This window comes from Ovis aries, chromosome 12 (genome assembly GCF_016772045.2).
Source record: "Ovis aries strain OAR_USU_Benz2616 breed Rambouillet chromosome 12, ARS-UI_Ramb_v3.0, whole genome shotgun sequence".
In the NCBI taxonomy this organism is placed as follows: domain Eukaryota; kingdom Metazoa; phylum Chordata; class Mammalia; order Artiodactyla; family Bovidae; genus Ovis; species Ovis aries.
The window spans coordinates 39,672,578-39,695,462 of record NC_056065.1 but is presented as its reverse complement, the minus strand read 5'-3'; the positions used below and the strand labels follow the sequence as shown (position 1 = coordinate 39,695,462).

The following is a 22,885-nucleotide window of genomic DNA, read 5'->3' as shown; positions in this document are numbered from 1 at the left end:
AACATCCTGGTACGTGAAGTCAAGAGGGCCTTAGGAAGCATTACTGCAAACAAAGCTAGTAGAGGTGATGGAATTCCAGTTGAATTATTTCAAATCCTGAAAAATGATGCTGTGAAAGTGCTGCACTCAATATGCCAGCAAATTTGGAAAACTCAGCAGTGGCCACAGGACTGGAAAAGATCAGTTTTCATTCCAATCCCAAAGAAAGCCAATGCCAAAGAATGCTCAAACTACTGCACAATTGTACCCATCTCACACACTAACAAAGTAATGTTCAAATTTCTCCAAGCTAGGCTTCAGTAATACATGAACCATGAACTTCCAGATGTTCAAGCTGATTTTAGAAAAGGCAGAGGAACCAGAGATCAAATTGCCAACATCCACTGGATCTTCAGAAAAGCAAAAGAGTTCCAGAAAAACATCTATTTCTGCTTTACTGACTATGCCAAAGCCTTGACTGTGTGGATCACAATAAACTGGAAAATTCTGAAAGAGATGGGAATACAGACCACCTGACCTGCCTCTTGAGAAATCTGTATGCAGGTCAGGAAGCAAGCATTAGAACTGGACATGGAACAACAGACTGGTTCCAAATAGGAAAAGGAATATGTCAAGGCTGTATATTGTCACCCTGCTTATTTAACTTATACGCAGAGTACATCATGAGAAACACTGGGCTGGAAGAAGCACAAGCTGGAATCAAGATTGCCAGGAGAAAAATCAATAACTTCAGAAATGCAGATAATACCACCCTTATTGCAGAAAGTGAAGAGGAACTGAAGAGCCTCTTGATGAAAATGAAACAGGAGAGTGAACAAGTTGGCTTAAAGCTCAACATTCAAAAAACGAAGATCATGGCATCCGGTCCCATCACTTCATGGCAAATAGATGGGGAAACAGTGGAGACAGTGTCAGACTTTATTTTGGGGGGGCTCCAAAATCACTGCAGATGGTGATTTCAGCCATGAAATTACAAGATTCTTACTCCTTGACAGGAAAGTTATGACCAACCTAGACAGCATATTAAAAAGCAGAGACATTACTTTGCCAACAAAAGTCCGTCTAGTCAAGGCTACGGTTTTCCAGTAGTCATATATGGAAAGCTGAGCCCCGAAAAATTGATGCTTTTGAACTGCGGTGTTGGAGAAGAATCTTGAGAGTCCCTTGGACTGCAAGGAGATCCAACCTGTCCATCCTAAAGGATATCAGTCCTGAGTGTTCACTGGAAGGACTGATGCTGAAGCTGAAACTCCAATACTTTGGCCACCTGATGCGAAGAGCTGACTCATTTGAAAAGACCCTGATGTTGGGAAAGATTGAAGGTAGGAGGAGGAGGAGACAACAGAGGATGAGATGGTTAGATTGCATCACCAACCTAATGGACATGGCTTTGGGTTAATTACGGGAGGTGGGAGGGACAGGGAAGCCTGGCATGCTACAGTCCTTGGGGTTGCAGAGTCAGTCACCACTGGGCAACTGAACTGACTGACTGACTGAAGATCTCCACAGGACTTCTTTGGTGGTCCAGTTGATAAGAATCTGCCTGCCAAGGCAGGGGACATGGGTTTGATCCCTGGCCTGGGAAGATTTCACGTGCTGTGGAGCAGCTAAACCTGGGTGCTGCAACTACTGACAACCGTATGAGAGACTGTGCTCAGCAACAAGAGGAGCATGTGCACTGCAAGTGGAAACCTCCACCACTGCAACCGGAGAAATCCTGTGCCCAGCAACAAAGACTCAGTGCAGCCAAAAATAAGTAAATAAAACACATTAAAAAAAAAAAAAAAAGACCACAACAATATCTTCCTGGGACATTCTTGCTCTTCGTATTTGGCTAAGAATTTTACCTTCTGAGGCATGATCCACCAACCCTTTCCTGGCCGCCCACTGCCTCCCATAAAAGCCAGCTGTCTGCTCAGCTAAAACCAGCATGCAGAGGGCCTCTTTGCCAGTATCTGTGAAACCTTCAAAATTTATTCTCTCCCTATTTGGTAGGTTAAAGTGAATAATCTCAGCGCAGAGGATACTATTCATTTATATTTGGTTATTTTGACATAAATTAAGCAATGGTAGTAGTATTTTTTAATAACAATAATAAATCTATTATGCAATTCTTAAGTGCTAGCTTCTATGCATTATCTTTTCTAATCCTTATAAAACCTAGAAGCTATCTAATATCATTCCCATTTTACAGATAAGAGACTGAGACTTGGGAGAATTAAGCAACTTGTCCAAGTTACAGAGCTAGTAAAAGGCATAACTGAGTTTTATTCGGTTAAAGCTCTCATTCTTAACCACTATTTTACTAAGCTAATTTTAACATGTTTTATTAGAATATGCAATAATATTTGGAAGCAATAACTTTTATTTCTTTTTTAATTGGAGGAAAATTGCTTTACAATGCTGTACAACTATAAATAATAAGTCTAAGATAATTTTGAAATCAAAAGTTAAAAAAATCACAAAGTATCTTAAAATTATTGAAATGGAAGCAATAACTTTAAAATACTTTGTGATTTTTCTTAACTTTTGATTTCAAAATAAGTTCAGATTTATTATTTTCCAGTTACAAAGATAGCACAGAGAATTCTCATATACCCTTCATTCTGCTTCCCTTAATGTCATATTACTTAATAAGCATATTACATTTATTGAAACCAGAAATTAGCATTGGTTCAAGACTGTTAACTAGAGACTTTATTCAGATTTCTCCAGTTTTGTTTTTTTTAACTTGTTCCCATTTTTAGATCCAATCCATTTAGTCATTAGTCTGTGACAGTTTTCAGACTTTCCTTGTTTCTCATGACTGACACTGGTAGAGTATTCCTCAGGTATTTTGTAGAATGTCCCTCTATTGGGGTTTTTCTGAGGTTTCTCATGACTATAATTCTTTTTTCTTATGAGGTTATACATTTCTGATGAAAAATAGGACAAGGTGAAGTGACATTTTCATTGTATTATCAGCAATACACTATATTAATGAGACTTTTTACCGGTGATGTTAACTTGACCACTTGATAGGGTGGTATCTTCCAGGTTTCTTCACTGTAAAGTGATTATTTTTCACAGCTCATATTCTATTCATTTGGAGCTTGCCACTAAGTTCAACCCATACTCAAACCTTCACCACCTGGAGAAAAGGGTATCAAAAACTTTGTGGCCATATGTTAAAACCACCATGGCAATTCATATTTGGGGCAGTTACTTTGAAACTTCAAGTATTCCCTTTCTCCTTAAAGTTTTGCCTGCTAATTTTAGTACCCATCAACAGACACCGCCTGCACCAATAATTACTCTGGTGTTGTAATGGTGATTTTGTATTTCTCTTATTATTTCTGCATTTTTTATTTGCAATTCTTCTGTAAGGAAGATTTGTTCATCCTTCCTCATTTATTTATTTATTCCATCATTTATATCAAGATATATAAATTAGGTTTATATAAAATCAGTATACATAAACTGCATATTATAGGCTCTTAGGTATTTATTAATTCATTTAAACATTTTATCTAGAAATAATTTTAGATTTACAAAAAAGTTGCAAAAGAATTCCCATATACCCCTCACCAAGTTTCAATTTCCCCTAACACAACTAACTTAAATTACTATGGCATATTTACCAAAACTAATAAACTAATATTGGTTTCACTATTAACTAAATTCCATACTCCATTTGGATTTCATCACTTTTCTTGTTAATGTCTTTTGCTGTTCTAGGAGCCAGTCTTGGATGCCATATTACATTTTATTGTCATTTTTCCTTTAGTCTTTCTTAGTCTGTGGTGGTTCCTTTCTCCCTCATCCTTTTCAGGAAGATTATGTCATGTATCTGTATTTGTTTAACACAGTCTGTGTTCTATTCCAGGATCTCTTCAATATCCTACTTGATTTTTTTAGAATTTGCATAAAATGAGGTTTATTCTTTGTGATGCACACTACTACAGGTTTTATCAAAAGCATAGATACCTTTATCTACCACTGCAATACCATACACACTAGTTTCATCATCCTTAAAATTTCCTTCTACAGTCTGTTTGTAGTCATGCATGCATGCTAAGTTGCTTCAGTCATGTCTGACTCTGTGTGACCCTGTGAACTCTAGCCTACCTGGTCACAGAAAACCTAAGAACTTACTGCCAAATTCGGTGTCTTGTAGAATTTTTGCTTATGTTTTGTTTCTTAGACTTTTATAGCTTGATATCTTCTCTTTAGATTTATGATCCATTCCAAATTAAGTATTATGTATTGTGTGAGTTAAGGGTCAATGTTACTTTTGCATGAAAGTGAAAGTTGCTCAATAGTGTCTAACTCTTTGTGAGCCCATGGACTATACAGTCCATGGAATTCTCCAGGCCAGAATACTGGAGTGGGTAGCCTCTTTCTTCTCCAGGGGATCTTTCCAACCCAGGGATTGAACCCAAGTCTCCTGCATTGCAGGCAGATTCTTTACCAGCTGAGCTACCAGGAAAGCCCAATATTACTTTTGCGTAAGGATAACCAATTGCTCTAGGACTGCTCATTAAAAAGTTTATACTTTCCTTATTGAATGGGTTAATATCTTTTATTGAAAATCAGTTAACCCTATTAACTGTCTGACTTCATTACTGTAGTTTTATGGTTATAGTTTTATAGCTATATAATTCTTAAAATCTGAGTACTGCAACTTTGTTCTTCATTTTAAAAACTATCTTGGTTATTCTGGGTCTCTTGTATTTACATGGGAATTTCAGAATCAGCTTTCAATTTCTACAAAAAAAAAAACAACCTTGATGAGATTTTGATTGTGATTACATTGAATCTACACATAGATTTTTGAGTAACTGATATCTTTAAAATATTGTATCTTTTGAATCATGAACATGATATATCTGTCTAGTGATTTATGTCTCTTTTAATTTCCCCAAGAACAAAATATTTCTTGAAGACAAAAGAGTAAGAGTGATAGTTAAAGTCCACACAGCAAAGCTACAGGATTTAATACTACCTAAGGCAGATTAATGTGGTGACAAGTAGCACTTTATATATTTCAGAATCCTCTCTGAAAATGAAATTTAGTAACTGACATCATAATGATAACCTAAGGTTATCAAGTGAATATTAAATGCTATCCAGCATATTATTTAACATGGCAAAACAGCATATATTTTTAAAGAGATCTTTTAATTAATAGTGATAAAAATGAAGTGTGGCGCTTAAAGAAATAAGTTCCCGTTAAATGGAAAATTCACTGAAAAAGGAATACTTCATTTCCAATAGCGCCAAAAGACTGAAACATAAAGCATAAAGACTAAAACATAAAGGATAAATGACTCTCTTTATCTAGATATTTATAGAAGTGAAACAGATAGGCCAGGTTTCTCCTGCCTGGCGATCTCCCTGCGAGAGACACAAGGAGTTTTTCTTTCACTATATTCAGGGCTTTGCAGGATGTTGTTTGATCTTGTTTGTGACTTCAAAAAGTGGCTAACAATGTGCGAGTGGCTCTAAGAATTTCCCACAAGAAATGCAATGTTTTCTCTTACCTAAAAATAAAGGAAGCCCCGGTTTTCTTGTAGATAGACTTCAGTTTCTTAGAGAAGAGATGAAAGTTGTCAGGTTTATTTTCTTTTTCTCACAATACTAGGTAAATCTCCCTTGGCCTTACAGCTTTGGTAGTTGGAGACCTAATCAACACAGACAAGAGAGATTAAAGGAGAACAGTAAAAACAATTTGCATCATTTTACACAATTGCTTCATGAGTCATGCTTATCTATGATTTGATGCTGAATACTCCCTTAGGATATTAGAGCCTAGTTAAATACTTGAAGTATTCCACTCAATCAGGGATGAAAGGAACAAGCATGGCCTCAAGACCGTTTTCACATTAAGTGCTGTAGGTCCAGCCCCAGAAGAGTACTTGGGGAGAACTAGCAGTGGAAAAAATTGTTAATAATTCCTTCTAGCTCAAAAAATTATTATTTTTTTCTGGAAGACTTTCTTGGCTTATAATATTATCACTGAAAAGGCTGAATATGAGAAGGAGAAGTGTGGAAGATGAAAACTACAATTTAGCGTTGATAAAGACTTGTCATTTTTTGAAAAACATCATTCCGATTCCTGGAAGTCACTGATCTTTTAATCAGTTCTCTATTCCTTGCTAGCACAGAAATAGTGTCTCCTCCATTATAGGTAGATTCTTCACCTGCTGAGCCATCAGGGAAGCCCAAAATCTCAATACAAGACCCTTTTTTTCTGCCATGGTGATTTGGGCCTATGCATATTTCTTATTACACTTTGCCCAAAAAAAACTGAAAAATGTAACAAACAGTTTTTCATCAATATTAACAAAACATAACATTTTTCAATAATCAACGTTTCAGTCTTTTTATCATTAATATATTTAATGTTGGACAGGGAGCAATTCATTTGGCATTATGTGAGGTGGGGATCTCTAAAATCAAGAGTACCTAAAATAAACTGTAGATCTTTAAAAGACTATATTATTTAGTTACTGGGTGGTGGATAACCTCTTCCAATAACACAAGACACGCCTCTACATATGGGCATCACCAAATGGTCAATACCAAAATCAGACTGATTATATTCTTTGCAGCCAAAGATGGAGAAACTCTATACAGTCAGCAAAAACAGGACCAGGAGCTGACTGTGGCTCAGATCATGAACTCCTTATTGCCACATTCAGGTTTAAGTTGAAGAAAGTAGGGAAAACTAGTAGGCCATTCAGGTATGACCTAAACCAAACCCTTATGATTATAAAGTGAAAGTGACAAATAGATTGAAGGGATTAGATTTGATAGACAGTGCCTGAAGAGCTACAGACACAGGTTTGTAATATTGTACAGGAGGCGGTGATCAAGACCACTCTAAGAAAAGAAATGCCGGAAGGTAAAAGTTGTCTGAGGAGGCCTTACAAATAGCTGAGAAAAGGTGAGAAGCAAGAGGCAAAGGAGAAAGGGAAAGATATACCCAATTGAATACAGAGTTACAAAGAATAGCAAGGAGAAATAAGAAAGTCTTCAATGAAGGACAGAAATGATAAGAACCTAACAGAAGCAGAGGAGATTAGGGGGAGGTAGCAAGAATACAGAGAACTGTACAAAAAAAGGTTTAATGACCTGGATAACCATGATGATGTGATCACTCATCTAGAGCCAGACATTCTGGAGTGTGAAGTCAAGTAGGTCTTAGGAAGAATTATTACCAGCAAAGCTAGTGGAGGTGATGGAATTCCATCTAAGCTACTCAAAATCCTTAAAGGCGATATTTTAAAGTGTTCCACTCAATATGCCAGCAAATTCAGAAAATTCAGCTGTGGCCACAGGACTGGAAAATGTCAGTTTTCATTCCAATCCCAAAGAAGAGCAATGCCAAAGAATGTTCAAATTACCATACAATTGCTTTCATTTCATATGCTAGTAAGAGTATGCTCAAAATCCTTCAAGGTAGGCTTCAGCAGTATATGAACTGAGAACTTCCAGATGTACAAGCTAGATTTAGAAAAGGCAGAGGAACCAGAGATCAAATTGCCAATATCCTTGGATCATAGAAAAAGCAAGGGAATACCAGAAAAATATCTACTTTTGTGTTATTGACTATACTAAAATCTTTGACTGTATGGATGACAACAAACTGTGGAAAATTCTTCAAGAGATGGGAATACCAGACCACCTGACCTGCCTCCTGAGAAACCTGTATGTAGGTCAAGAAGAAATAGTTAGAACTGGACATGGAACAACGGACTGGTTCCAAATTGGGAAAGAAGTATGTCAAGGCTGTATACTGTTATCCTGCTTATCTAACTTATATGCAGAGTATATCATGCGAAATGCCAGGCTGCATGAATCACAAGCTGGAATCAAGATTGCCAGAAGAAACAACAATAATCTCAGATATGCAGATGACACCACCCTTATGGCAGTAAGCAAAGAGGACCTAAAGTGCCTCTTGAAGAAGGTGAAAGAAGAGAGTAAACTGGCTTAAAACTCAACATTCAAAAATATTTTGGCATCTGGTCCCATAATTTCATGGCAAATAAATGGGGAAAAAATGGAAACAGTGACAGGTCTTTTCTTGGGCTCCAAAAACAGAGCAGCTATGAAATTAAAAGATGCTTGCTTCCTGGAAGAAAGCTATTACAAACCTAGACAGCATATTAAAAAGCAGAGACATCACTTTTCTGACAAAGGTCCCTATAGTCAAAGCTATGGTTTTTCTGGTGGTCATGTACAGATATGAGAATTGGACCATAAAAAGGCTGAACACTGAAGAAATGATGCTTTCAAACCATAGGGCTGGAGAAGACTTTTAAGAGTCCTTTGGATTGCAAGGAAATCAAACCAATCAATCCTAAAGGAAATCAACCCTGAATATTCACTGGAAGGATGGATGATGAAGTTGAAGCCCAATACTTTGGCCACCTGATGGGAAGAGCCGACTATTGGAAAAGACCCTAATGCTGGGAAAGGTTGAGGGCGGGAAGAGAAGGGGTGACAGAGGACGAAATGGTTGGATGGCATCTTTGACTCAATGACTGTGAGTTTGAGCAAACTCTGGGATACAGTGAAGGACAAGGAAGCCTGGCAGGCTGCAGTCCTTGGGGTTGCAAAGAGTCAGACATGACTGAGCTAATAAACAACAGCAATAATACCCGATAGACGCAAACAGTTACTCTAATATATCACAATCATAAAAAGCCTATGACATTTGTTGTGGTTTTTTACAGTCATGTCTATACCCCTACACAGCCATTGCTTTATTCTATGATCATAGCAGGTAGAACTAGTGTCTCTGCCTTTCTTTTTTTTCTTGTAGCCATGGAGTTCGCTTTCTAAAACACATCTTTTATTATGTCACATGCTGTGCGGGTGCAGGAGGGCCGAGAGGAGCTAATCCATGTTCAAGGTCAGGAGGGGCAGCGGTGAGGAGATACCCCTCGTCCAAGGTAAGGAACAGCGGCTGTGCTTTGCTGGAGCAGCCGTGAAGGGATAACCCATGTCCAAGGTAAGAGAAACCCAAGTAAGATGGTAGGTGTTGCGAGAGGGCATAGTGGGCAGACACACTGAAACCATAATCACAGAAAACTAGTCAATCTAATCACACTAGGACCACAGCCTTGTCTAACTCAGTGAAACTAAGCCATGCCATGTGGGGCCACCCAAGACGGGCAGGTCATGGTGGAGAGGTCCAACAGAATGTGGCCCACTGGAGAAGGGAATGGCAAACCACTTCAGTATTCTTGCTTTGAGAATCCCATAAACAGTATGAAAAGGCAAAATGATAGGATACTGAAAGAGGAACTCCCCAGGTCGGTAGGTGCCCAATATGCTACTGGAGATCAGTGAAGAAATAACTCCAGAAAGAATGAAGGGATGGAGCCAAAGCAAAAACAATACCCAGTTGTGGGTGGGACTGGTGATAGAAGCAAGGTCCAATGCTATAAAGAGCAATATTGCATAGGAACCTGGAATGTCAGGTCCATGACAAGGCAAATTGGAAGTGGTCAAACAGGAGATGGCAAGAGTGAATGTCAACATTCTAGGAATCAGCGAACTAAAATGGACTGGGATGGGTGAATTTAACTCAGAAGACCTTTATATATACTACTGCGGAATCCCTTAGAAGAAACGCAGTAGCCATCATAGTCAACAAGAGTCTGAAATGCAGTACTTGGATGCAATCTCAAAAACAACAGAATGATCTCTGTTCGTTTCCAAGGCAAACCGTTTAATACCACAGTAATTCAAGTCTATGCCCCAACCAGTAATGCTGAAGAAGCTGAAGTTGAATGGTTCTATGAAGACCTACAAGACCTTTTAGAACTAACACCCAAAAAAATGTCCTTTTCATTATAGGGGACTGGAATGAAAACACAGGAAGTTAAGAAACACCTGGAGTAACAGGCAAATTTGGCCTTGGAATACAGAATGAAGCAGGGCAAAGGCTAATAGTATTGCCAAGAGAACACAGTGGTCATAGCAAACACCCTCTTCCAACAACACAAGAGAAAACTCTACACATGGACATCACCAGATGGTCAACACCAAAATCAGATTGATTATATTCTTTGCAGCCAAAGATGGAGAAGCTCTATACAGTCAGCAAAAACAAGACTGGGAGCTAACTGTGCTCAGATCATGAACTCCTTATTGCCAAATTCAGACTTAAATTGAAGAAAGTAGGGAAAACCACTAGACCATTAAGGTATGACCTAAATCAAATCCCTTATGATTATACAGTGGAAGTGAGAAATAGATTTAAGGGACTAGATCTGATAGATAGAGTGCCTGATGAACTACGGATGGAGGTTCATGACATTGTACAGGAGACAGGGATCAAGACCATCCCCATGGAAAAGAAATGCATAAAAGCAAAATGGCTGTCTGGGGAGGCCTTACAAATGGCTGTGAAAAGAAGAGAAGTGAAAAGCCAAGGAGAAAAGGAAAGATATAAGCATCTGAATGCAGAGTTCCAAAGAGTAGCAAGGAGAGATAAGAAAGCCTTCCTCAGCAATCAATGCAAAGAAATAGAGGAAAACAACAGAATGGGAAAGACTAGAGATCGCTTCAAGAAAATTAGAGATACCAAGGGAACATTTCATGCAAAGATGGGCTCCATAAAGGACAGAAATGGTATGGACCTAACAGAAGCAGAAAATATTAAGAAGAGGTGGAAAGGATACACAGAACTGTACAAAAGAGATCTTCATGACCAAGATAATCACGATGGTGTGATCACTCACCTAGAGCCAGACATCCTGGAATGCAAAGTCAAGTGGGCCTTAGAAAGCATCACTACGAACAAAGTTACTGGAGGTGATGGAATTCCAGGGGAGCTATTTCAAATTCTAAAAGATGATGTTGTAAAAGTGCTGCACTCAATATGCTAGCAAATTTGGAAAACTCAGCAGTGGCCACAGGACTGGAAAATATCAGTTTTCATTCCAATCCCAAAGAAAGGCAATGCCAAAGAAGGCTCAAACTACCGCACAATTGCACTCATATCACATGCTAGTAAAGTAATGCTCAAAATTCTTCAAGCCAGGTATTGTCAGCAATACCTGAACCATGAACTTCCAGATGTTCAAGCTGGGTTTTAGAAAAGGCAGAGGAACCACAGATCAAATTGCCAACATCCGCTGGATCATCAAAAAAGCAAGAGAGTTCCAGAAAAACATTTATTTCTGCTTTGTTGACTACACCAAAGCCTTTGACTGTGTGGATCACAATAAACTGTGGAAAATTCTGAGAGAAGGGAATACCAGACCACCTGACCTGCCTCTTGAGAAACTTATATGCAGATCAGGAAGCAACAGTTAGAACTGGACATGGAACAACAGACTGGTTCCAAATAGGAAAAGGAATACGTCAAGGCTGTATATTGTAACCCTGCTTATTTAACTTATATGCAGAGTACATCATGAGAAACACTGGGCTGGAAGAAGCACAAGCTGGAATCAAGACCACCAGGAGAAATATCAATAACCTCAGATATGCAGATAACACCACCCTTATGGCAGAAAGTGAAGAGGAACTGAAAAGCCTCTTGATGAAAGTGAAAGAGGAGAGTGAAAAAATTGGCTTAAAGTTCAACATTCAGAAAACGAAGATTATGGCATCTGGTCCCATCACTTCATGTGAAATAGATATGGAAACAGTGGAGACAGTGTCAGACTTTATTTTGGGGTGCTCCATAATCACTGCAGATGGTGACTGCAGTCATTAAATTAAAAGATGCTTACTCCTTGGAAGGAAAGCTATGACAAACCTAGACAGCATATTAAAAAGCAGAGACACTACTTTGCCAACAAAGGTCCATCTAGAAAGGCTATGGTTTTTCCAGTAGTCATGTATGGATGTGAGAGTTGGACTGTGAAGAAGGCTGAGCGTGGCAGAATTGATGCTTTTGAATTGGAGAAGACTCTTGAGAGTCCCTTGGCCTGCAAGGAAATCCAACCAGTCCATTCTAAAGGAGATCAGTCCTGGATGTTCTTTGGAAGGAATGATGCTAAAGCTGAAACTCCAGTACTTTGGCCACCTCATGCGAAGAGTTGACTCACTGGAAAAGACTTTGATGCTGGGTGGGATTGGGGGCAGGAGGAGAAGGGGACGACAGAGGATGAGATGGCTGGATGGCATCACTGACTCGATGGACATGAGTTTGAGTGAACTCCGGGAACTGTTTATGGACAGGGTGACCTGGCGTGCTGCAATTAATGGGGTTGCAAAGAGTTGGACAAAACTGAGCAACTGAACTGAACTGATGTCATGTGCTAAATCACTTCAGTCATGTCCAACTCTGCGATCCCATGGATTATAGCCCACCAAGCTCGTCTCTCCATGGGATTCTCCAGGCAAGAATATTGGAATGGGTTGTCATTCTCTCCTCTTATTATGTCATAGATCTGCTCAAAAACATATAGTGGGTCAAGGAAGAGGAATTGTTTAAGATGAATCTCAAAGAATAAACCAGAGAATAGCAGACTGGCAGGTCAGGAAATAGGCATTCCAAGCAGAAAAAATACCCTACATTAAGATACCAAATGGCTTACTACTTTCAGCAGCTTCTACGTAACTGGCTGTGTCTGAGGCACATTTGTTAGGAGGGATGGAAAGGAGGCTGTGCAGTTAACCAAGGATCAAATCACAATGAGTCTGGTGAATCATGGCAAGAATTTTTGACTTTATCATGTGGTATATGGTAGTTTAAGCATGAAATTAATATGATGTGATTTTCCTTCTAGAATATAGTTCTAGGACTTTCTGTTCCATATAGTCATTTAAAGGGTAGCCATTCCCTTCTCCAGGGGATCTTCCTGATCTGGAGATCAAACCTGGGTCTCTGCTTTGCAGGAAGATTCTTTACTGTCTGAGCTACCAGAGAAGCCCCTAAAGGCTTCCAGGTGACCTATGTTACTTATTATGGAAAACCACATAAACAAAGCACCTGTGCTCCACCTTGCATCTCATCCATTATACGCACCACACACTTCAAAATTCTCCAAAAGATTTCCAGGATTCTTTGCCCCATTTGGTTCCATGGTCCATCCTCTGAATCTCACCATTCATTTCTGCCTTACATTAATGATATTGATTTAGACCTTCTAACCTCTGGACATAATATTGAGATTCATGAGTTAGCATGATATATTGCAATTTGGGGTAAGAAGCTCTTCCTTACACACCACCACTCTGCTCCACCTTGGCTTCTTGAACATAGCTTTTACCTGTGACTTACCTGACTGGAATAGGAACCAAATAACAGGAGTGGAAAGCTCGAAGTTAAAAGCAGGTTAGAAAGGACACAAGAAAGACAATGGTGGAACTGTTGCAATGACTATGGATAAGATGAACTAAGAGAAGGAATGTGTGAAAGAGTGTGAAGAAAGTCAAATAAAAACGGTTTTATGGGGATAAGGAGCAGAGGAATGACTTCCAGATGACTAAGAGGTCCCATTCATGGAGATAAAACAGAAAGCAGATTTGATGGGAAAGACTATGACCCCGGTTATGGATCTGTTGAGTCTATAGTTTTTATCAGAAATTTTGATGTAGAAATCCATGGGCAGCAGGACATTTAGATTTGGAACTCAGGAGCATCTACACTGGAGACAGTGATTTGGATGCAGTGCAGGAAATAGGCAGAAATGAGGTCACCCAGAGAAAGTGTTCACTGTGAGAAGAGGATGAAAGATGAAACCCTGCGGAACAAACGCATACAATGAACAAGTAAAAACAACAATATCTGGTGAAAAAAACAAGTAGGAGTGTCCAGAGAGATAGAAACTAGACCCAGAGAGAGTTCCTTAGCTGCCTTCCAGATAAATAGATTTGGTGTTTAGAAGTGTTTTGGTGACCTTGGAGACAGCAGTTTCAGGGAAGTGATGGTAATACATTATTTTTACTGGAAAAGAAAGAGCTGAGGAATTGTTTACAGAAAATATGGGTAACTTTAAAAAACTTGATAACCAATGAAAAGAATGAGATAAAACCTTAGCTGGTTTCAGAGACTTTGTTCCTTTGTTTTGTCTTTTTTTTCAAGCTGGATTTAGAAAAGGCAGAGGAACCAGAGATCAAATTGCCAACATCTGTTGGGTTATAGAAAAAGCAAGAGAATTCCAGAAAGAACATCTACTTCTGCTTTACTGACTACACTAAAGCCTTTGACTGCGTGGATCACACACTCTGTGGAAAATTCTTCAAGAGATGAGACTACCAGACCACCTTACCTGCCTCCTGAAACACCTGTATGTAGGTCAAGAAGCAACAGTTAGAACCAGACATGGAACAACAAACTGGTTCTAAATTGAGAAAGGAGTATGTCAAGGCTGTATATTGTCACCTTGGTTATTTAACTTATATGCAGAAATGCCAGGCTGGATGAATCACAAGCTGGAATCAAGATTGTCAGGAGAAATATCAATAACCTCAGATATGCAGATGAGACGACCCTTACAGCAGAAAGTGAGAGGAACTAAAGATCCTCTTGATGAAGGTGAAAGAAGAGAATGAAAAAGCTGGCTTAAAATTCAACATTCAAAAAAACAAAGATCATGGCATCCAGTCCCATCACTTCATGGCAAATAGATGGAGGAACAATGGAAACGGTGACAGACTTTATTTTCTTGGGCTCCAAAATCACTGCAGATAGTGACTTCAGCCATGAAATTAAAAGATGCTTGCTCCTTGGAAGAAAAGTTACTACCAACCTAGACAGCATATTAAAAAGCAGAGACATTACTTAGCCAGCAAAGGTCTGTATAGTCAAAACTATGGTTTTCCCAATAGTCGTGTATAGATATGAGTTGGACCATAAAGAAAACTGAGCAATGAAGAACTGATGCTTTGGACCGTGGTGTTGGAGAAGACTCTTGAGAGTCCCTTGGACAGGAAGGAGAACAACCAGTCAATCCTAAAGGAAATCAGTCCTGAATATTCACTGGAAGGACTGATGCTAAAGCTGAAATTCCAGTACTTGGCCACCTGATGTGAAGAACTGACTCATTTGAAAAGACCCTGATGCTGGGAGAGATTGAAGGCAGGAGGAGAAGGGAACGACAGAGGATGAGATGGTTGGATGGCATCACCAACTTGATGGACATGAGTTTGAGCAAGCTCCAGGAATTGGTGATAGACAGGGAAGCTGGGCATGCTGCAGTCCATGGGGTCAACAAATAGTCAGACACGACTGAGTGACTGAATCAACTTGAATTTTTGGATTAGCAGGCGGATTCTCCACCACCGAGCCACCAGGGTAGACCAAGACTCCAAACAAGGCTAGAGAATATTGTATATGGATGGTACCACCATATCCTATGAAATAGAATAGAAATAGGGAAAGAATGCTACTGATAGTAAGCTTCTAGATGTAGAAGTGAGAAACTGAGGAGATTAATATCTGTGCACTTTGATTTAGGGGGCTTGTTCAGCTGTGGAGAGTGAGAATAAATGTTTTAAGTGTGGTGAACAACTGGGATTGTGCTTAAGAATCATCTGGAGGGTTTATTCAAAAAAAGCACATTGCTGAACCCTATTCCCAGAGTTTCTGTCTTAATAGATCTGGAGTAAAGCCAAGAAATTTGCTTTTCTAGTCAGTTTCCAGGTTTGGGGACCATTCTTTCAGAACCATTACTGTGGAAGCTCTGTAATGAGAGTTTATAGAGATGAATTTGTTGAATAAAGAGAAATATGCAGCCTCCATAAGACAGGATGGACAAGAAGGGAACAGAGGTTAAATAGAGAATTGCATTTTTTGTTTGTTTGTTTGTTTGTTTCAATAAAGGGAATAAGGGAATTCATTAAAGTAACTGAGGGCTAGAAGAAACAATAGTCACGACTTGGAGTTCCCTAAGAATGTGGTGAAATAGTTTGGAGGAAAGTCAGGTAAGAGTTGGTTGAGGCTCTAGGGAAAATGCATAGGCCTTAAGACAAATAAAGAAATCTGAGAGGCTTTAAGTTAAGGGAATAAATGAAGGAATTGTTTAGGTTGTGAAGCCCTGTGTTAGCAAAGGCTCAGATGCAAAGAGTGCCAAGTAAACCTGCAGCTGGGCCACCACCTGTCAACTTTGTTGCTGTTGAAAAGCTAAGGAAATCTTGCCACAGTGAAACCACTGAGATATGGGGAGTGTCCTGAACGTCTGTCTGTGTGGTTGATCAGCTCATAATCTCTTTATTGGAACACTAGGAAAGCAGAAGATGGAAACTCCTGGGGGAATTTTCTCCTGATTCAGCAATGGCCAAGGGTGTTGGCCTTTAGTGACATAGTCCCATGTGTAATATCAAGATTTGAGCAGATATCTAGAGAGGGCCAACTTGTCTGGAGAGTACCTGGGTTTTAGATTTTAAATAACCTGTCCAAAAGTGCAAGTTCTTTAAAAATATAAAATACTGTTGAATATTGATAGTTTCTCAATGCTGCCTGTGAAATATATGAACATTTCAAGTTTTGTCACTGATAACACTGGAGATCTTATTTTTAAAATTTTTTCAGGCAGATCAAAAAATGTATTCAAAGTCACACAATAACTATATTAGGTAGGGATTAGTGTATCTTCATTTTATAGATATGGAAGTTGAGGGCTAGTCACACAGCTAGTAAATATTAGAGTCAAAATTTGGAAACGGACATTTTAGCTCCAGCTGTGGTGGGCCACGCTTAGTCACTCAGTTGTGTCCGACTCTTTGCGACCCCATGGACTGTAGCTCTCCAGGCTCCTCTGTCCATGGGGATTCTCCAGGCGAGAATACTGGAGTGGGTAGCCATGTCCTCCTCCAGAGGAATCTTCCCAACCCAGGGACTGAACCCAGGGTTCCTGCATTTCAGGCAGATTCTTTACCATCTGAACCACCAGGGAAGCCCCATAATACTACAGTGGGTAACCTATCCTTCCTCCAGGGAATTTTCCCAACCCAGGAATCAAACCCGGACCCTGCATTGCAGGCAATTTCTTTTATCAGCTGAGCTACCGGGGAAGCCCTCTAGCTTCAGAGCCCATGCTTTTAACAACTATTCCATGCATTGCCTCCAAAGATGGATCATAATTTACTGAGCCATTTCTCCTTTTGCTGAATAATAAGTTTTTTAAACTTTCACTGTTAGAAGGAACATCGTGTACACATATCCTTGACACAGACAACTATTTCCATATGATACATTCCTAAAAGTGAAAGAAGGTCTGTTTTTTAATATCCAATGCCCTGCAAAATCAGAGAAACAACAAATCATAAAATCAGAAATTAAGAAACCTATTTAACATGACCTAGAGCAAGGCATCAGGGCTAGAGAGGAGAGAGCTCCATATGTTTGTTTTTTTTTTTAATGAACTTGGATATGCAAAGGATATATGTGTTCCTAGCTCCTACTTCTACCTCACAAATTTAGACTCTTTTTCTGGTATTACCTTGAGGTTAGAACAAGAGTATGAAAAAAAAAAAAAATGGAGGAAACATGATAGAACATCCCAGACCTCTGGTTGCTTGCCTGAGTCCTCCAGCTATTCTCACCCTAAGCAGCTTCTTCGTTCTTACAGAAGACACAACCGCTTCCTCCTCAAGTACCCCCAGAAGTGAGAAGGGAGGTCCCAAGAAAACCCCCAGTTGGTTTGGAAGACTGTATTTAGGAAAGGGAAACAAGTGTATAAATCCCTGACTGGATGCTCACAGAATGGCAGAATTAATGATGCTGCCATCAAATTTTGAGGCAAGCTTGTCATAATCTCATGTTCCTAAAGATATGTGCCTTCATTTTGCCTTGAAATACCTGATTGTGAGAGGCTTGCCATGGTAACCTGAGCTAGTGAAGTAATAGGGAGCAATGGAAATGTGATGGTTAATTTTATGCCAATTTGCCTAAGTCACAAGATGCCCAGATAACTGATTAAATGTTATTTCTAGGTGTGTGAGGGAGGGTGCTTCCAGAAGAGATTAGCATTAGAATAACTAGGCAGAGTAAAGTCCATTGTGTTTTCCAGTGTGAGTGGGCATCATTAGATCTGATGAGGGCCTGAAAAGAATAAAAAGGCAGAAAAAGACTTCGTGCTGTCTGACTACTTGAGTTTTGGCATTGGTCATCTCCTGCCCTTATACATTGGTACTCCTGTTCTCAAGCCTTCAGACTTTCACTAGAACTATACACCAGCTTTCCTGGTGTATAGTTCAGCTTGCAAATGGCAGATTGTGGGATTTCTCAGCCTTTATAACTATATAAGTCAATTACTCACAATAAACCTCTTGAGATAGATAAGATGTATACTGTTAAGTTTTTCCCCAGCCTTCCACAAAGGGATATATGGCCTTTTACCAGAGTTACTGTGCACCAGAGAAAAGGAAATAATCAGACCTTTCATGGAATACTGGACACTGTCTCTGAACTAACACAAATCCCAGGAGACCCAAAACATCACTGTGGTCCACCAGGCAGAACAGAGGCTTATAAAGTTTAGGTAAATAGGTGGAGTTTTAGCTCAGATCCACTTCAGAGAGGGAGTGGTGGGACACCAAACCTATTCTACGGCTATTTCTTTTTTTTCCCCATGTGGCATGTAGGATCTTAGTTCCCTGATCAAGGATTGAACCTGTACCCCCTACATGGAAGCATGGAGTCTTAACCACTGGACTGTCAGGGAAGCCCCTTCTGTAGCTCTCTCTCTATTTTAAGAATACATGCTCAGCAGTAGGTAGAATCTCCTCAGTGTCCTGACTTGTAGAGTGCGGGCTATAATCATAGGAAAGGCAAAGTAGAAGCCATTGGAACTGCCTCTTCCTAGGAAAATAGTAAATCAAAGGTACTACCACACTGCTGGAGGGATTGCAAAGATTAGTGTCACCACGAAGGACTTGAGGGATGCAGGAGTGGTGTGTCCCAGTACATCCCCACTCGACTCTCTTATGTGGCCTGTGCCCACCAGGCTCCCCTGTCCATGGGATTTCCCAGGCAAGAATACTGGAGTGGGTTGCCATTTCCTTCTTCAGGCGATCTTCCCAGCCCAGGGGCTGAACCTGTGTATCTTGCATTGGCAGGAGGTTTCTTTATCACTGAGCCATCAGGGAAGCCTTTCCTTTTAGTACTGTCATTTAATTTGAAAAGGGTTATAAATTGTCTGTTTCCCCCATTACTACTTTAGATGTAGCTGAGTTTTCTTTATTAAGATGGGCAAACAACACTGGGTTTCTGGCCTGGAAGTAATCCTTAGTGGTTCATGGCTCCAACCACCAAGTGTGAGGCTTTTCCCTCTGACCTTGAGGCTCTGCCTTTGGAGTTTCCTTCCTTTTTCATGAAGTATATGTGTTTGAAGCTAAATACTTTCATCAACCTACTTCTCGCCTGTAGAATTTTGGAAGGTCAACTATCATTTTATTCTCTGTCTATTCATTTCAGTCCAAGTGGACAGTGTTTCTGTTGGTAGAAAACCTAGAAATGCGTGGGTCTCCTTTGTATGTGAAGGGATTTACTCCATGAGACAAGAGACTGCTCCATAGATCTTCCCTAGATAATGCTATTTTTAGTTTTGGCTTCTGCTGAGATGGCTGAGGGGCTTCATGAGTCACGCATCTAATTTCTTCAGTGACCCCTGTATGACCAAACACAGTGGTATTTGATTCCTTTCAAGGCACTAACAAAAGATTGTCTAGCCACACCCTTGGCTTTCTCATCAGAGTAGGTCTTCCTGGCAGTGACTCTTCTAACTTTAGCATATTTGTAAGTTTGGACAGACAGGATTTCCCACATCATCAAGTCTTATTCTCTTTTTAATTAACAGTTCTTCCCTTAATTTATCTCTATCCTCACCCATTTTACTGTAAAGGAGAAGAAGAAGAAGAAAACATGCTGTACCTTCAACACTGCTTGGAAATCTCCTCAGCTAAATTTCCAAGTTCATCACTTACAAGTTCTGCTTCCCACATAACCAGAAGGACACGATTCAGCCAAGTTTTCTGTTAGTATATAACAAGGAGCCTTTTTTCTCACACTTTCAATAGCATGTTCCTCATTTTCACCTGAGCCCTCACCAGTAGCTTTTGTAATATGCATATTTCTAAAAAGTCCACTCATGATGATTAAGGTATTCTCCAAGACAATGTGTTTTGTTTTGTTTTACCACATTCCTCACTTCTGAGTTCTCACTAGCAGTCATTAACATGAAATGGCAACCCAGTCTAGTATTCTTGGCTGGGAAATCCTATGGACAGAGAAGCCTAGAAGGCTACAGCCCACTGGGTCCCAAAAGAGTTGGATACAACTTAGCAACTAAACAACAAGTTTCTAGGAAGCCATCTATTACATTTCTCAAAATTCTTCCAGCCTTTGCAATTGCCCAATATCAAGGCCACTTTCAATTATAAAGGTTTACTACAACAGGATTTCGGTTTTGGCACCAAAATCTATATTGGTTTATTACTGCTATAACAAATTATCACGAATTTAATGACTTACGTTGATTTTCTTACTCTCGTGTAGGTCAGAAGTTTCATGGGCTAAAGTCAAAGTGTCAGTAGGACTGCTTTCTTTCTGAAGGCTAGAGGAGACTATATTTCCTTGCCTTTTCCAGCTTCTAGAGGCTGCCTGTATTCTTTGCTCATGATTCCTTCTTCCACCTTCAAAGTCAACAGCATAGTAGCTTAAAGTCTCTCTTACTCTGAGACTTCTGACTGTCAGGATAATTTCCCATCTCAATATCCTTAACTTAATCACATTTACAAAGTTACAGCTGTCATCTAAGATAACATGTTCACAGGTTCTAGGGAGCCATTATTTTCCTTAACACAAGATGGAAGCTTCGATTATTTGAGATTTTTTAATCTTTTTGATGTATTCATTTAGTACTATAAATTTTTCTCTCAGAACTGTTTTAATTGTGTCCTACAAATGTCGATATGTTGTTATTTATGTTTCAATCACATTAGTGTATTCTTTTTTTAAGTTTCCTTTGAGATTTCCTTTTGACCCATGGGTTATCTAGAAACGTGATGTTTACTTGGCAAGTGTTTGAAGACTTTCTCTCTCTGTAAGTTGTTTCTTGTGATCAGAGAACATATTTTGTATGATTTAAATTTTTAAAAATTTACTGAGATTTGTTATCTGGCTCATGATATGGTCTATCTTGGTGTATATTTCTTGGGTATTTGTGCTGAATGTATGTTGAGTAAATTGTTCTACACATGCCAATTATAACTTGCTTGTTGATGGTATTGAATTCTATACTTTTGCTGATTTTCTGCTTAGTTGCCATACAAATTTTTGAGAAAAGAATGTGAAAGTTTCCAACATGTTAGTGTGGATTTGTTATTTCTTCTTCCAGTTCTGTCAGTGTTTGCCACACTTATTTTGCAACTGTTATTTGGCATATATATATTTAGTGCCAATATTTTGGCAAGACACAAGATTTTGTCTTACTGATGGATTGACTCTTTAATTACATACATTTTCTCTGGTAATTTTCTCTTCTTAGAGTCTAATGTATTTGATATTAACATAGGGACTCCTGCTTTCTTTTAATATGTGCAAGAAGTTTTTACTTTTAACTTGCCTATATCAATATATCTAAATTTCCTATATTTGAGTTTCTAATAGCCAATATATAGTCACATTATAATTTTTAATACACTCTGGGCATCACTTACTTTGCATGTAGACCATTTACATTTAAAATAATTGTGTATATTTAGGGCTTCACATCTGCCAGTTTGATTTTTCTGCTTTTCTCTCTGTTTTTCATTCCTCTGGTCTTTTTCTTATCTCCATGTAGTTTGCTTCAGAATTTTTTACATTCCCATTTTGATTGTCAGTATCTTATTGTATCTTTTTGTATAACTCTTTAGTAGTTGCTCTAGATATTATATATGCATAATTTATTATAGCCCACTGGTGTACTCTTTTACTAGTTTGAATGAATGGCAGAAATGTCATGTTAGAGTTCTCCAGAGAAACTGGACCAATAGGATATATAGATGTAGAGATAAACATATATGAGGAGATTTATTATAGAAATTGGCTTATGCAGTTATGAAAGCCAAGAAGCTTTGTAATCTGCTGTGTGCAAGCTTGGGAACCAGGAAAGATGGTATAATTCAGTATAAATCTTAAGGTTTGAGAAACAGGGGGCTTACCGGTAAAAGACCTGGAGACCAAAGGCCCTAGACCAGAGGCCCCAATGTCCAATGGTAGACAAGGAGAGATGTTCCAGCTTAAAGAAGAGAATCTGCCCTTCCTTCACTCTTTTGTTCCATTCAAATCCTCAGAAGATTGGATACTTGACCACATCGATAAGAGTGGCTCTTTCTATTTAGTCTACTAAATCAAATGCTAATCTTTGCGAGAAATACCTCACATACCTCACAGGCATAGCCAGAAATAATTTTTTACCATCTATCTGAGCATAACCCAACCCAGGCAAATTGACACATGAAATTAACTCTCGCGATCCTTATTTCCCTTTATCTTCCTTTATCCGCTCTAACTTATAGTCATAAATATTTTCTCTCCATACATTTAAAACCAATTAGAAAATGTTATATTTTGGCTTCAATTTTCAAATATAATTTACAAAACTCAAGAGAAGAATGAATGTCTAATGTATTTACCCATTTTTTTTCTTACTGTATTCTTTCTTCCTTTGTGATATTCCAAGATTCCTTTTTGTGTTGTTGCTTTTGTTTGGAAAACTTCATTTGGCCTTTCTTTTTTCTTTTCTTGAAGTTTATAAAATAATCTTTTAAAATATTTTTTTCTAGCTATACTAAAGTACAATTGACAAATATAATTGAAACACAGTTAAAATGTACAATGTAATAATCTGCTATATATTAACAGTCAGGTCCAACTCTTTGTAACTCATGGACTGTAGCGTTCCGGGCTCCTCTGACCATGGGATTTCCCAGGCAAGAATACTAG

At 39.0% G+C, this 22,885-nt stretch overlaps 1 long non-coding RNA gene across 1 annotated transcript in view; it reads right to left on the bottom strand.

Moving 5' to 3' along the window:
* LOC121820779 (uncharacterized) overlaps positions 1-22,885 on the bottom strand; it is a 281,583-nt gene that overhangs the window by 244,038 nt on the left and 14,660 nt on the right. The window contains exon 3 of the long non-coding RNA XR_006061467.2: positions 5,523-5,663. This is a non-coding gene — a long non-coding RNA (uncharacterized LOC121820779). The remainder of the gene's footprint in view (positions 1-5,522; positions 5,664-22,885) is intronic.